The sequence below is a fragment of the Mobula birostris genome, chromosome 11, assembly GCF_030028105.1.
Source record: "Mobula birostris isolate sMobBir1 chromosome 11, sMobBir1.hap1, whole genome shotgun sequence".
NCBI classification, from domain to species: Eukaryota; Metazoa; Chordata; class Chondrichthyes; order Myliobatiformes; family Myliobatidae; genus Mobula; species Mobula birostris.
This window is the reverse complement of record NC_092380.1, coordinates 49,596,936-49,611,719: the sequence shown is the minus strand read 5'-3', so window position 1 is coordinate 49,611,719 and position 14,784 is coordinate 49,596,936.

The window sequence follows — 14,784 nt, the reverse complement described above, 5'->3', positions numbered from 1 at the left end:
TGTTGAGGAAGACGGTACAAAGACTGCTGATAGGAAATAGTAGCTGAGTGTAGGCATAATGGGGAATTGAAATCTACATAAATCAGCATTCAAGAGAGATCCTGAAGCTCAGCCACGGAGCTTGTGTGGTGGCGATGAACTGAGTGTGAGGGAGTCAAGGGTAAATACTCAAATATAAACGAATATGAAAGGTGACATAGATGCGTTGGTGTAGGCATCAGAACAAAGGTGCTGTGTTCAGTGTGATGTTGGAGAAGAAATGTTCAAAAAGAACAGTGAGGGAGAGGGGGAGGAAGGAAAGACAGAGCGTTAAAAAGAGACTAACAACTTTCCAAATGAAAATCAATGTCCACCTTGATTTTAAAAACAACAATTGTTTCCTTAGGATCAGGGTCCAGGTGAGGGGTAACATTGAGTTAGACTCTTCTAGTTAGACAACTTCTTATAGTGAAGAATGATGCAGTTCCACTCCAGTTCTGTGGTGAGTGAAGAGTTCATAAGGGTATCCTCAAACTCCGTTGCAAGTAAGAGTTTGAAGAAAATGCTTGATGGGTTCTGTGGGGAGGCTGTTTTAAATTTTGAGTGTTCCTTCCTTAGCATTATACTTAGCTTCCACATCTCCTGTCAGCAAGGTTTCAGGTGGTCAGTGCCTTCTTCAATCTGAACAATCACAGGCCAGGGACTCCCACAGGTTAATGAGGATGTTAAACTGCAATGGAAACTTTGACAACATCTTTCAAGGAATTTCTCTGTGCTCCTGAAAATCCATTGCAGAGAGAGTAATACACAAAAAATGCTGGAGGAACTCAATAGGCCAGGCAGCATTTATAGAACAGAGTATGATCGATGTTTTGGGCCAAGACCCTTCATCAGGACTGGAGAAAAAAAGATGAGGGATCAGATTTAGAAGATGGGGGGAGGGGAGGAAAAAACACAAGGTTATTCAAGAAAGGGAGTAGAGATAGCCCAGAAAATTATAGACCAGCGAGTCTTACTTCAGTGGTTGGTAAGTTGATGGAGAAGATCCTGAGAGGCAGGATCTATGAACATTTGGAGAGGTATAATATGATTGAGGAATATTCAGCATGGCTTTGTCAAGGGAGGTCGTGCCTTACGAGCTTGATTGAATTTTTTGAGGATGTGACTAAACACATTGATGAAGGTAGAGCCGTAGATGTGGTGTATATCGATTTCAGCAAGGCATTTGATAAGGTACCCCATGCAAGGCTTATTGAGAAAGTAAGGAGGCATGGGATCCAAGGGTCCATTGATCTGTGGATCCAGAACTGGCTTGCCCACAGAAGGCAAAGAGTGGTTGTAGACAGGTCATATTCTGCATGGAGGTCGGTGACCAGTGGTGTGCCTCAGGGATCTGTTCTGGGACCTTTGATTTTTATAAGTGACCTGGATGAGGAAGTTGAGGGACAGGTTTGTAAGTTTGCTGATGATACAAAGGTTGGAGGTGTTGTGGATAGTGTGGAGTGCTGTCAGAGGTTACAGCGAGACATTGATAGGATGCAAAACTGGGCTGAGAAGTGTCAGATGGAGTTCAACCCAGATAAGTGTGAAGTGGCTCATTTTGGTAGGTCAAGTATGATGGCAGAATGTAGTATCAATGGTAAGACTCTTGGCAATGCGGAAGATCAAAGGGATCTTGGGGTCCTAGTCCATAGGATGCTCAAAGTAGCTGCGCAGGTTGACTCTGTGGTTAAGAAGGCATACGGTGCATTGGCCTTCATCAATCGTGGGATTGAATTTAGGAGCTGAGAAGTAAGGTTGCAGCTATATAGGACCCTGGTCAGATCCCACTTGGAGTACTGTGCTCAGTTCTGGTCGCCTCACTACAGGAAGGATGTGGAAGTCATAGAAAAGATGCAGAGGAGATTTACAAGGATGTTGCCTGGATTGGGGAGCATGCTTTATGAAAGCAAGTTGAGTGAACTAGGCCTTTTCTCTTTGGAGTGACGGAGGATGAGAAGTGATCTGATAGAGGTGTATAAGATGATGAGAGGCATTGATGGTGTGGATAGTCTAAAGGTTTTTTCCTCAGGGCTGAAATGGTTGCTACAAGAGGACACAGGTTTAAGGTGCTGGGGAGTAGGTACAGAGGAGATGTCAGGGGTAAGTTTTTTTTACCGAGAGAGTGGTGAGTGCATGGAATGGGCTGCCAGCAACGTTGGTGGAGGCAGATACGATAGGGTCTTTTAAGAAACTTTTGGATAGGTACATGGAACTTAGAAAAATAGAGGGCTATGTGTAAGCCTAGTAATTTCTAAGGTAAGGACATGCTCGGCACAACTCTGTGGGCTGAAGGGCCTGTATTGTGCTGTAGGTTTTCTATGTTTCTATGTGATAGGTGGAACCAGGAGGGAGGGAGGGGTGAAGTAAAAAAATGGGAAGTTGATTGGTGAAGGAGCTAGAGGGCTGGAGAAGGGGGAATCTGATAGGTGAGGACAGAAGACCATGGCAGAAAGAAAAGGAGTGTAGCACCAGAGGGAGGTGATGGACAGGTAAGGAGATAAGCTTTGCCTGCCTTTTTGTCAGCTATGTCTCAAGCCTACATTGGTCTCACTCCCCAACTTTTCCTATGCTGCATCAACGATTGCATTGGTGCTTCCTGCACCCATGCAGAGCTTGTCATCTTGATCAACTTTGCCTCAAACTTCCACCCTGCTCTCAAATTTACCTGGTCCATTTCCGACAACTCCCTCCCTCTCTTGAAATCTCTGTCTCCATCTTAGTAGATAAGCTGTCTCCAAATATCTATCACAAACCCACTGACTCTATAGCTACCTGGACTATACCTCTTTCCCTGTTACTTGTAAAAACGCCATCCCCTTCTCTCAATTCCTCCGTCTCTGCCGCATCTACTCTCAGGTTGAGGCTTTTCATTCCAGAACAAAGGAGATGTCCTCCTTCAAAGAAAGGATCTTCCCCTTCCTCTACCATCAACACTGCCCTCAACTGCACTTCTTCCATTTTGTACACATCTGCCCTCACCCCACCCTCCTGCCAACCCACCAGGGATAGTGTTCCTCTTGTCCTTGCCTACATCCCACCAGTCTCTGCGCCCAGCACATAATTCTCCATAACTTTCGCCATCTCCAATGGGATCCCACCAAGCACATCTCTGCACACCCCCCCAGTTTCTGCTTTCTGCAGGGATCGCTCCCTATGTAACTCTCCTCTCCATTCGCCCCTCCTCACTGATCTCCTTCCTGGGACTTGTCCTTGCAAGTGAAACAAGTCCTCACCTATCCCTACACCTCCTCCCTCACTACCATTCAGGGCCCTAAACAGTTCTTCCAGGTGAGGCGACACTGTTGGGGTCATCTGCTATAGCCAGTTCTCCCTGTGTGGTCTTTTGGATATTGACGAGACCTGACCTAGATTGGAAGACCACTTCCATCCGTCAGAAAAGACGGAATCTCCCAGTGGCTACCCATTTTAATTCCACTTCCCATTCCCATTATGACATGTCAGTCCATGGCGTCCTCCACTGTCGTGATGAGTCCACGCTCAGGTTGAAGGAGCCACACCTTACATTCCATTTGGGTAGCTTCCAACCTGATGGCATGAACATCAAGTTCTCAAACTTCCGGTATACCCCTCATCCCCTTCACCATTCCCCCGATACCTCCCTCTACTGCTCCTTCCCTTACCTTTCTTCCTCAGCCTTCTGTCCTCTCCTGTCTCCAGCCCTGCATCTCTTTCACCAACAAACTTCCCAGTTCTTTACCTCACTCCTCCCCCCTCTCGGTTTCACCTGTCACCTTGTGTTTCTTCCTCCCCTCCTCCCACCTTCTAACTCTGACTCCTCATCTTTTTTTTCTCCAGTCCTGCCGAAGCATCTCAGCCCGAAACATCGACTATATTCTTTTCTATAGGTACTGCGTGGCCTGCTGGGGTCCTCCAGCATGGTGTGGGTGTGGGTGTGGGTGCGGGTGCGGCTTGGATTTCTAGCATCTGCAGATTTTCTCTTGTTTGTGAGAGATGTGAGTAGCTTGTTTTGTAAATCTGATATCAGGCAATGTAATCCACCCACAGGACCGAGCTGATATGACCAGAGTCCCAGTGCTGGGAATGTTGACTTGAAGGAAGTCTCTGATTTCTCTTCCCTGCTGCTGGATTTGGAGGATTTTGCAGTGACAGCATTTAGTATCCTTGATCTCTGCTGCCTATATCTTTAAAATATACAGCTGAGTGGGAATCATGGTTACTTGCTAAATCAAAAGCTTCTAACCAGTTTTGACATCATGCTCTTCAAAAACCCTTCACCTCAGTTGTCTGAAAAGCTGCATTGACATTGCTAGAGATGGTGGTAAATTTCATCATCAAATGGCTGCCTTCAGTGAGAGCAGGCTCCAAGATATGAAAAGGGATGTTTCTTACGGTTTTGTTATCGATCTTGATTGTTGGGTCTGATGTCATACAGCAAGGACGGTTTGGTAGAGGATGTCTGAATTCAGCCACGGCAGACAGCTGGGAGATTCTTGCAAACAGACTCGCCTCCTTTCTTGAGGATGATCATGATAACAGAATCTCTTGAGATCCCACTGAACGTTCCCAAAAATCAAGATCACAGGTAACGTTAAGTTAGGTTATGATATGATGTCAGTACAAAGAGTGGGGAATTCTGATTACAGGTGGGGTTTCAAGGCAGTAGTCACAAAAAGGTAATAGCAGGCTGTAGTTAACAGTTTCAAGTGAACACAATATCTCAACTTCATCTTTCATTCCTCACCCACTTTCATACTGACAAAATTAAAATAAACCTTCTGCCAGCGCAGTAAATGATATGTGCACAATATTTTAATGCATCATACTTTGTTGCATCAAAATACAACTACTTTATTAATAAAAACTATTTTAATATACTTTTTATAGCCTCAATTATATAATGTTACATAAATACATTTACTTCTTAATATTCATATTTATTTCCTTTTTTCAGAATCATTTTAATTATGTATTGTAGAATATTTCCATATACAATTAAAAGTCTGTAATAGGAAAGTGGAAATGTGAACTGCCAGACAAGAATAGGTTGTTAACAGATGCTACTAATGAAATCAGGGGAAAAGCAACCTCAGCCATAATTTTAGGTAGTATTTTATTCTTAATGCCAGCGATACACTTTGTAATATATTAGTGATATGAAAATTGTATCACCTACTGAATTGTGCTGGGAAAATGAAGTTTCGACAGAAATGTCATGAGAGGAAATATTCATGGGTAAGTAGCATATATGGAAGTGCAAATATCAAGTTGTAATGAAACAGGAACCCAGAAACATCCAGCATAGAAAAGTGCATTGGGCCCATCATGTACATGCAATTGACAAACAAATACCCAATCTAATTAAACACACACATACTGTGGCATTTCAAGGGCTCACTGAGAAATTCATAAATAACATCATGATTGCTGCCTGCATCACCCTGCAGACAGGGGACATTCAGACCTACCCCACTGTATGGGTGAAACAATTCCTCTTCCTCTTATCCTTCTGCCAATTTTAGATCTATACTTTTGACTATTGATCTCACTGCTAACAGAAGTGGGATTTTCCTAAATGCTCCATTTCTTCGCTGTTCCTTCACTATCTTCTGTCCACAGAAAATAACTATAGCCTAGCCAATCTTTCCACATTGCCATACTTTGCATGTAGCAGTATCCTCATAACTTCTCCAATGGTATCATACTCTAACTGTAATGTGACCAGAATTTCATTCATTACTGTGACAGTGGTCAAATCTTATACAAATTTTGTATAGATTCCCAGCTTCTTTTGAATTCCAAGCTTTGGCTAATACAACAAAACCAGGTACAGTATACCATTCCCATTAAACAACTTTTCTCCTTGTTCTGCCAACTTCAGAGATCTTTGGATATGCTCCTCAAGTCCCTCTGTTCCTCTATATTTCTTGGTATCCCATCATCAATTATTCGGACAGATAGGGTTCATCTTCTATGGCTGTCAGCTCATCCAGGAAAAGGAAAACTCTGATTTCAAACCTCTGCTGCCTTGCATCTATACCCTCTCATAGGGAAGGCTTCGGGAGTAACCCCAAAGGAAAAATCTGGAGCAGGAGTCTCTAAGGTAGTCCTATACCGAGTTTAACACTGACTGGCAACTCCTGTGACGCTGCTGGTTCTAAACTGTATCGATCTCCACCATTCCTTTGGATTCATCAGCTGTGTTGAGGGGGGAGCCTGTTGCATGGGCAACAGCTTGCTTTCCATATTGTACTGCCTTGGCTTGCATACTTGCTAAAATATCGACTTCAACAGTCAGAACACAACATCCATGATCAACCCCTACCAGAGGCCACCACCACACATCATCTGTTAGAAAGTATAATTGGGAGAGGCCTACTCTGTCTGTTTGGTTTATCTAGTACTTGTTCAATCCCTCTTTCCATGCACTCATAAACTGCAGGGCGACCATCTTTTGAAACATCTATCCATACTCCTCTCAGACTTTAACAGCTCCAGCTGATGACTTTTCCCCTCTTGTGTATGTTTGTTCAGAACAGGAGATGTTCTCAGATGATAAAGGATATAGAATTGACAGAATTGTGAATACTTATTCTGGCTCTATTTGAGCACAAATTAGCATATTAACCCTCAGGTCTGTGTTTCCTTATCCCTGAACTCCCCAAACCCAGTGTTAATAATCTAATAATTAGTTTATGTTAAATCAATTGTTTTAAATTTCCTATAATGGCACTCCTAGTATAGGTTAATCATTTAATAAAGTAATCGTTTTTATTTCTAGTTCTTAGTTTCCTTTTATTTAATTTTATTTCATGACAAACTGGTGGCATTTAATCAGCTGTAGGTGGCTCCCTGTCTAGTTGTTAATAATTGCAGAACGTACTATAAATTAAATGACAAAAGAGAAGAAGGCACAATCCAGAAGGGAATACTATTGAAATAAGAAGAACGTGATGGCGATGCAAACGGGAATAGTTGAACCATTATGTGAAATTGTTCAATATCATTGGAAGAGGGAGTAAACTAAGGTCAGAAAGGTCAGACGGGAAATGCCATGGAAAATTAATGCATCTTGGGCATCATTACAGAGAAATACAAAGGAAATAGGAAAAGCCTTTGCAGTGTAGGGAGTGTAGAGGGAATTACTTTGCAACATTGAAAGGGAAAGGGAGGGGATGCTGCTTTTCATAGTGGCAGAGTGATTGGGATACTGGAAGTGAAGGAGGATGATACGCTGAACAGGGAGGCTAATGTTGCAGAAAACAAAGACAAGGGAGAAACTTTTAGAGGTTCAAGGAGGAATGACTGAACATTAAAATTTGGGATTTGGAACAGGATCTTTAAAGGCCTGGTGCTTAGGGAAAAAACAATTCTCAATCAATGTTGACTGCCAAGACACACATGACCCTGAACTCTCACTTTATCACATGGTATCCTGCTTCACATTTCTATTTCACCCTTCTCCTCATTTTGCGCATCCAGAAAATTTTTTTTTTCTCATTCATTCAGGGAATAATGATCAGAAGACCATAAGATACAGGAGATCAGAAATGGGCCATTTGGCCCATTGAGTCTACCCAACCATTTCATCATGCTGATCCAATCTCCTGCCTTCTCTCTTTATCCCTTCATGTCCTGACCAATCAAGAATCTACCAACTTCTGCCTTAAATATACATTAAGACTTGGCCTCCACAGCTACCTGTGGCAATGAATTCCACAGATTCACCACTCTCTGGCTAAAGAAATTCCTCCTCATCTCTGTTCTTAAAAGGACACCCCTCTATTCTGAGGCTGTGTCAGCTGGTCTTAAACTCTGCCACCATAGAAAACATCCTCTCCACATCCACTCTATCAGGCCTTTCATCATTTGGTAGGTTTTAATGAGGTCATTCTTCATTCTTCTGAATTCAAGTGAATACAGGCCCAGAGCCATTAAACGCTTTTCATATGACAAGCCTTTCAATCCTGGAATCATTTTCGTGAACCACCTTTGAACCTTCTCAAGCTTCACCAAATCCTTTCTCAGAAAAGGGGCCCAAAACTGCTCTCAATACTCCAAGTGAGACCACACCAGTGCTTTATCAAGTCACATTACATTCTTACTTTTATATTCTAGTCCTCTTAGTCCTCTTAAAATGAGTGCTAACATTGCATTTACCTTCCTCACCACAGACTCAACCTGCAAACTAACCTTTAGGGATTCCTGCAAAAGGACTCCCAAGTTCCTTTGTGCCTCAGTTTTTTGTATTTTCTCTCTATTTAGAAAATAGTCAGCCCTTTCATTTCTTTTACCAAAGTGCATGACCATACACTTCCCGCAACTGTATTCCATCTGCTATTTCTTTACCCATTCTCCCACTGTCTACATCTTTCTGAAGCCTCTCTGCATCCTCAAAGCTATCTGCCCCTCCACCTGTCTTCATAATGTCTGCAAACTTTGCAACAAAGCCATCAATTCCAACATCCAAATCAATGACATATAATGTTAAAAAAAATTGGTCCCAACACAGACCCCTGTGAAACACCACTAGTCATCAGCAGCCAACCAGAAAAAGCTCCCTTTATTCCCACTCTTTACCTCCTGGCAATCAGCCACTGCTTTATCCAGGCTAGAATCTTTCCTGTAATTCCATGGGCTCGTAGCTTAAGCATCCTCATGTGTGGCATCTTGTCAAAGGCCTTCTGAAAATCCAAGTATACAACGTCAACTGATTCTCCTTTGTCTATCCTGCTTGTTATTTCTCCCAAGAATTCCAACATATTTGTCAGGCAAGATTCTCTCTTGAGGAAACCATGCTGACTACAGCCTATTTTATCATGTGTCTCACCCTTAATATTGACTCCGACATCTTCACAATCACTGAGGTCAGACGAACTGGCCTATAATTTCCTTTCTTTTGCCTCTGTCCCTTCTTGAAGAGTGGAGTGATATTTGCAATTTTCCAGTCTTATGGAACCATTCCAGAATCTAGTGATACTTGAAAGTTCATTACTAACACCTCCACAATCTCTTCAGTCACTTCTTTCAGAACCCTGGGGTGTACACCATCTGATCCAGGTGACTTATCCACCTTTAGACCTTTCAGTTTCCCAAGAACCCTCATTCTAGTTATGGCAACTTCACACATTTCATGTTCCCTGACACATGGAACTTCCACCATACTGCTAGTGTCTTCCACATTAAAGACTGATGCAAAATACTTATTTAGTTAGTCTGCCCTTTCCTTGTCCCCCATTACAACCTCTCCAGCAGCATTTTCCAGTGATCCAATATTTAATCTTGCCTCTTTTTTTACACATTATCTGAAGAAATTTTTGGTATCCTCTTTAATATTATTGGCCAACTTACTTTTGTATTCCATCTTTACCTTCTTTATTTCTTTTTTATTTCCCTTCTGTTGGCTTTTAAATGCTTTCCAATCCTCTAACTTGCCACGGTTTTTTTCTTTATTATATACCCTTGCTTCGGCTTTTATGGTGGCTTTGACTTCCCTTGTTAGCCACAGTTGTGCCATCTCTCCCTTAGAATACTTCTTCCTCTTTGGGATGTACATATCCTCTGCCTTCCGAATTACTTCCAGAAATTCCAGCCTTTGCTGCTCTGCCATCATCCCTGCCAGTGTTCTTTTCCAATCAATTCTGGCCAATTCCTCTCTCATGCCTCTGTGATTCCCTTTATTTCACTGTTGTACTGATACATCCAACTTTAGCTTCTCCTTCTCAAATTTCAGGATGAATTTGATCGTATTATAGATTTTACTTTAAGCTCTCTACTTTCAACCACAAGCTGCTCTAAAAAGCCATCTCATAGGCACTTTAGAAATTTCTCCTCCCAGAATCCAGCACCAACCTAATTTTCCCAATCTACCTGCGTATTGAAATACCCCATCACTATTGTAACATTACCTGTTCGGCATGCATTTTCTATCTCCCATTGTAATTTGTAGATGGCATCCTTATTACTGTTTGTCTGCATACAACTCCCATCGAGTCTTTTTACCCTTGCAGTTCCTTAGCGCTATTTACCATGATTAAAGACCTTCCAACCCCATGTCACCTCTTCCTAATGATTTGATTTTGTTTTTATTAAACCAACAGAGCAAAGCCGCCCCATCTGCCTTCCTGCCTGTTCTTTCAATACAATGGACATTAAACTCCCAGATATAATCTTTCAGCCATGATTCAGTGATGCCTACATCATACCTGCCAATCTGTAACTGTGCTACAAGTTAATTATTTTACTCCATATACTGCACACATTCAAATATAACAATTTCAGTCTTATACTCATCCTTCTTGATTTTATCCACCTTTTAAGTTGCAACTCATCCTGTTGACTGCAATTTTCCCCAATCAACAGCCTCTCCTCACAATAGATTGCCTCTGTTTATAAACCCGCTACCTCATCTTTAGCACCATTATCCACCTTTCTCACAAAACTTCTTGCATTGGAATTTCAAAGATCGCTTGCACTGGAAGTTCTCAAACACTTTCAGATCTATTTTGCTCTAACCTCATCACTCCCACACATGCTCTCAGATGATTAATTCTTAGCAAACGTCTTAACTTCAGCCTCCTGTGTCTCCAGCTCAATGGATTTGAAGGTCTTCCTACAGCACCTCCATTTCCATACCCACTTCTTAAAATACTCAGGTCAGTGGACTTGTACCCATATCTTCAGAATCCCTTATTCACCTGGACCCTCCCACTGGCTTCTTTACTTCTCTAGATAGTTTTAAAAATTTCAGACTGCCAACATGTTAGCAGTTCCATCGTTTCCCACTCCATTTGTCACTTCAATCTATTGCTTTCTGATCTTGTAGTACTGAATTTACTGTATTCAGTGTTATTAAATCTGTCAGCAAAGGCAGTGAAACAGTTTAATTAATCGACCTCTATCTTGCAAGGGCTGAATGCCAACTCTCTGGCATCACCTTATGTCTCCCTCTGGGCCATGACCCCACTACGAACATCAGGTCATCATTTCCAGATAGTCATTGACCTCATCTCCCAGTGATCCTTCTCCACAGATCTTACCTCTTAATCCCCCAATTATGCATAACCTGTTTCTGCTTTCTCCCCAAGGTCCATTATGAGTGAAACCCCTTTTTACGAGGTATCTCTAAAGATGTGGCTCGCTAACAGCCACCGGATTCAGTGTTGAGAAAACCACTTTTCTCAGCCTCCATAAGTCTAGAGTAGATATGACTTGAGTCCCACCAAACCCGGGAAGTTGGGATGTCTCACCCACCCAAATCCCGGTTTGTGTGAATACTGTGTGCTTTATTGCCCCATGCAATCACTTGTTTGCAAGTAACAGATTGTTCACTGCCTACAATTGTAAAGAAAGTATATTTATGAATGTTAACTTAAAGAAAGAAAAAAACAAAATGGACCCATTATAATTGAAGTCAAATTTGCACAGTGGAGTTCAAATCTTCCAAAAGCCATTGTGTCTGATGCACTCACTGCACCAACTCCTATTCACCAACCCCTGGTAGAATTTCCTCTCTTGGGCTCCATTGGATCATGCATTCCTGCCAGACTGAATCCTATGGCCAGATCTCTCAAGCTCCTTCTCTCTCTATCTCCCACCAAGACCTTGACCCACCTCAATGTCTGTCACAAAAACCTATCCCCCAGCATTCTCTGGAACCTTCTCCTGGTTCTACCCTCCTGATTGGATGACAATACTCCTCAGCATCCCTTATCTTTAACAGTAATCCAAATACTGCCGATAGAACATACACTTCTGCAGAATAACTATTACATGAAACACCCTATAACATCAGCAGTAAAATCTTTACCAGGGTGTTACATGAGGTTTAGTTGACCTATTGTTTCAGCCCATTTCCTTTCCTAGGAAAAATATTTAGTCCTATGATGACTGTTTTGGTCCTCTTGTGTTACCTCTTCCCATGCATATCTGGAACACATCTGAAGTTCTCTATCATATTAACAGTTTACAGGTTTACAGGTCACATAGATCATATGTTCACTATGGACATCTAGTCTTTCTCCTCTATCCTAAATCAGGGCAGTCCAAGGACATTCCACTTTATGGAGGCCCAGCCATCTTTCTTCACCACCATCTTCTCTGACACTTTGAACTTATTCTCACATGGAATATTAACTCTTTGGCTTCACTCACTCTCCCCAAATAAAGGGTAAAAGGCATTGATTTGAAAGTCTGCATAAACAAAACTTACCCAGATTGTAGGATATGGAACATTTTATGACTCTTCCTTTTGATCTGTCCCTCACCTCTCTTCCTGGAACATTGGTAACTGCATTTCTGCTCTTGTCCAGAACTGAAAAGATTCATCACCATCGCTGCCAATTCCCACCTTTTCCCTCTCCTTCATGTGTTTCTCTCTACTTCCAATTTCCCTTTCTTAACTTATCCATATCAGGGATGAGATTTAGCAATTCATACTCATGACAAATTCAATTACTGCCATGTCTTTTCACCATCTAATTCCAATAAGGATTCCATTCCAATTTCTCTATTTCTCCAATTCCGTCACATTCCATCTGACAATTTCCTAATCAGTTCCTTTTACCTCAAATGCAAATTCCCTTCCACAATAAATGACAGGTCCTTGAGTGTATATGTTCCAGTTTCTGCACTTCTTTCATCTCTTCTCCTTCCAGGGATTGCTTGTCATCAACTACCCAACCAACATTCACACCCAACAGATTGTCATCTGCACTTCCTGGCATTTCCAGTTTGATGCTACATACAAATACATAGAATGTTCGCTTCCACATTTAACAAAGTTACTGTTCCATCTATGTCACTATGACACCCCTCTTCTTTTTCAATAACCACCCCTTCATAAGGACCCCTCTCAAGTATCAAGAGCACAACAGTGCCACTTTTCCTTCTCTTATTCATCTATCTTTCATCTTTCTATTTTGTTGAATTCATACCAACACCAAACATGCCACTGCTCCTGATGTACAGTGGTCCTCTTTGCATTCTGCCTGTGTCGGCTTCTTAAAAGAGTGCTTTTATAGAATCAGTTAATGACGGCAAAGGACCAACCACATAGTTCTCTGGTGCCAAGACCCAAGACAGCTTCCAGGCCTGAACTCAGCATCGTGTAGCTCTTTAGATCTTTTCAGTCCTAGCAAATGGCAGGACATTCAATAATTCAGATTCCTGATCAACTCTCTTCAACCTACCTCCTTCCAAAATTGTAGTGCATCATTTACAAATGCCTGATCTCCACTTTTATAGTAAATCTGCCACAAAGGTTGATGCTATTGTTACATGTCCAGCAATCTTTCTTACAAAGGTTGAACATAAAATTCACAACCTGGTGATAAACCTGACATTCACTGTTATCATGTCCATGCCCTCTGAAGACCTTTCCTCTATAGCCTCCAATCCCAAACACTTTTCCTTCCCAGAATCTACAAGCAGACTAACTTCAGTCTATTCTTGACTCGTGAAACTAACTTCTTCTTCTTTCAGCCCTTTTTCTCTTTTCTCCTCACGATGATACATGTGACCTTTCCAATGGCCTTTATAACTTTAACAGTTTGCTTGCTTTTACTTTCACAGCTTCTGGCCTCAACTGTCTCATTTCTATTGTGTACTGATTCACCTACCCATCCAATCCATCCTGGATGGTCTGAGGTACTTTGTCTTCCCCATTGTAACCCACAAATAAAGCAGCCTCCACCCCACTGCCATCCTGTGGCACCTAGCAGGTAACAATGACTTTACTTTACGTGAGACTCTAGTACACTTAGTGTGCCCTGGATGTTTACCTTTTAAAGGGTGCCTCTAGTTTCCTGAACCAAAGCTCTGAGTTTCTGAGCTTGAACTGCAGCTGAACTCACTGAAATGCAGATAGGTAGCTAATAATCTACTGGAGCACTGAAGGTGGTCATTACACAATTACCAAAGCATTCAGGACAGTAAATGGTTGACCATCTAGAATGGTAGAAATGGACAATGCAAAGATCCTCCAGAATCTTTCAAAATATTTCAAGTGCTGAATATTTTGGAGAAAGTGACTGCAGGGGAAAAAGGGCAAATGCAGGAATGCACTTTTAATTAGGCTTTCAATAGTTGGGAATGGAGAAACACTTCTGCAACTTTTGATGCTCATGCCAAAAAATGCATTGCTGTTTTTGTACCAAAGTAAAGAACATTTCTGAGAGGCTTTTCATAAATTTAATAAGAAAAGGAACATGATGTTATGATTCAGTAAACAGTGGCTTAGGAAGGAAAAAGATTGAGGTCAAAGCATCAAAAACGGAACAGGAAATTGAAGATAGGGCCCTCAAATATACTAGTGCCATCTTTTAGTGCATGATAGGAGTTAAATTATGTGATAGATCAATGATGAGCTGGAGGAATACTACAGAAGTGAGGACTTCGGGTTCTTTGGCAGTTTTACACTTCAAAACAGCAGGGATCTGTGTATTCATGGAAAGTTCATCTCATTCAATGGATTGCAAGTGCAATTACAAAGAAAGCATGGCATTCCTCTACTTCCTTAGGAACTTGTGGAGATTCAGTTTAACATCTGAAACTTTGACAAACTTCTATGGATGTGCAGTGGAGAGTATATGGACAGCTTGGTGTGGAAACACCAATGCACTTGAAAAGAAAATGCTACAAAAAGTAATGGATATGGCACAGACCATCACGGGTAAAGCCTTTCCATCCGTTGAGCACATCTACACGAAATGCTGTCACAGGAAAGCAACATCCATCAGGGACCCCCACCACCCAGGACATGCTCTCTTCTCACTACTCCATCAG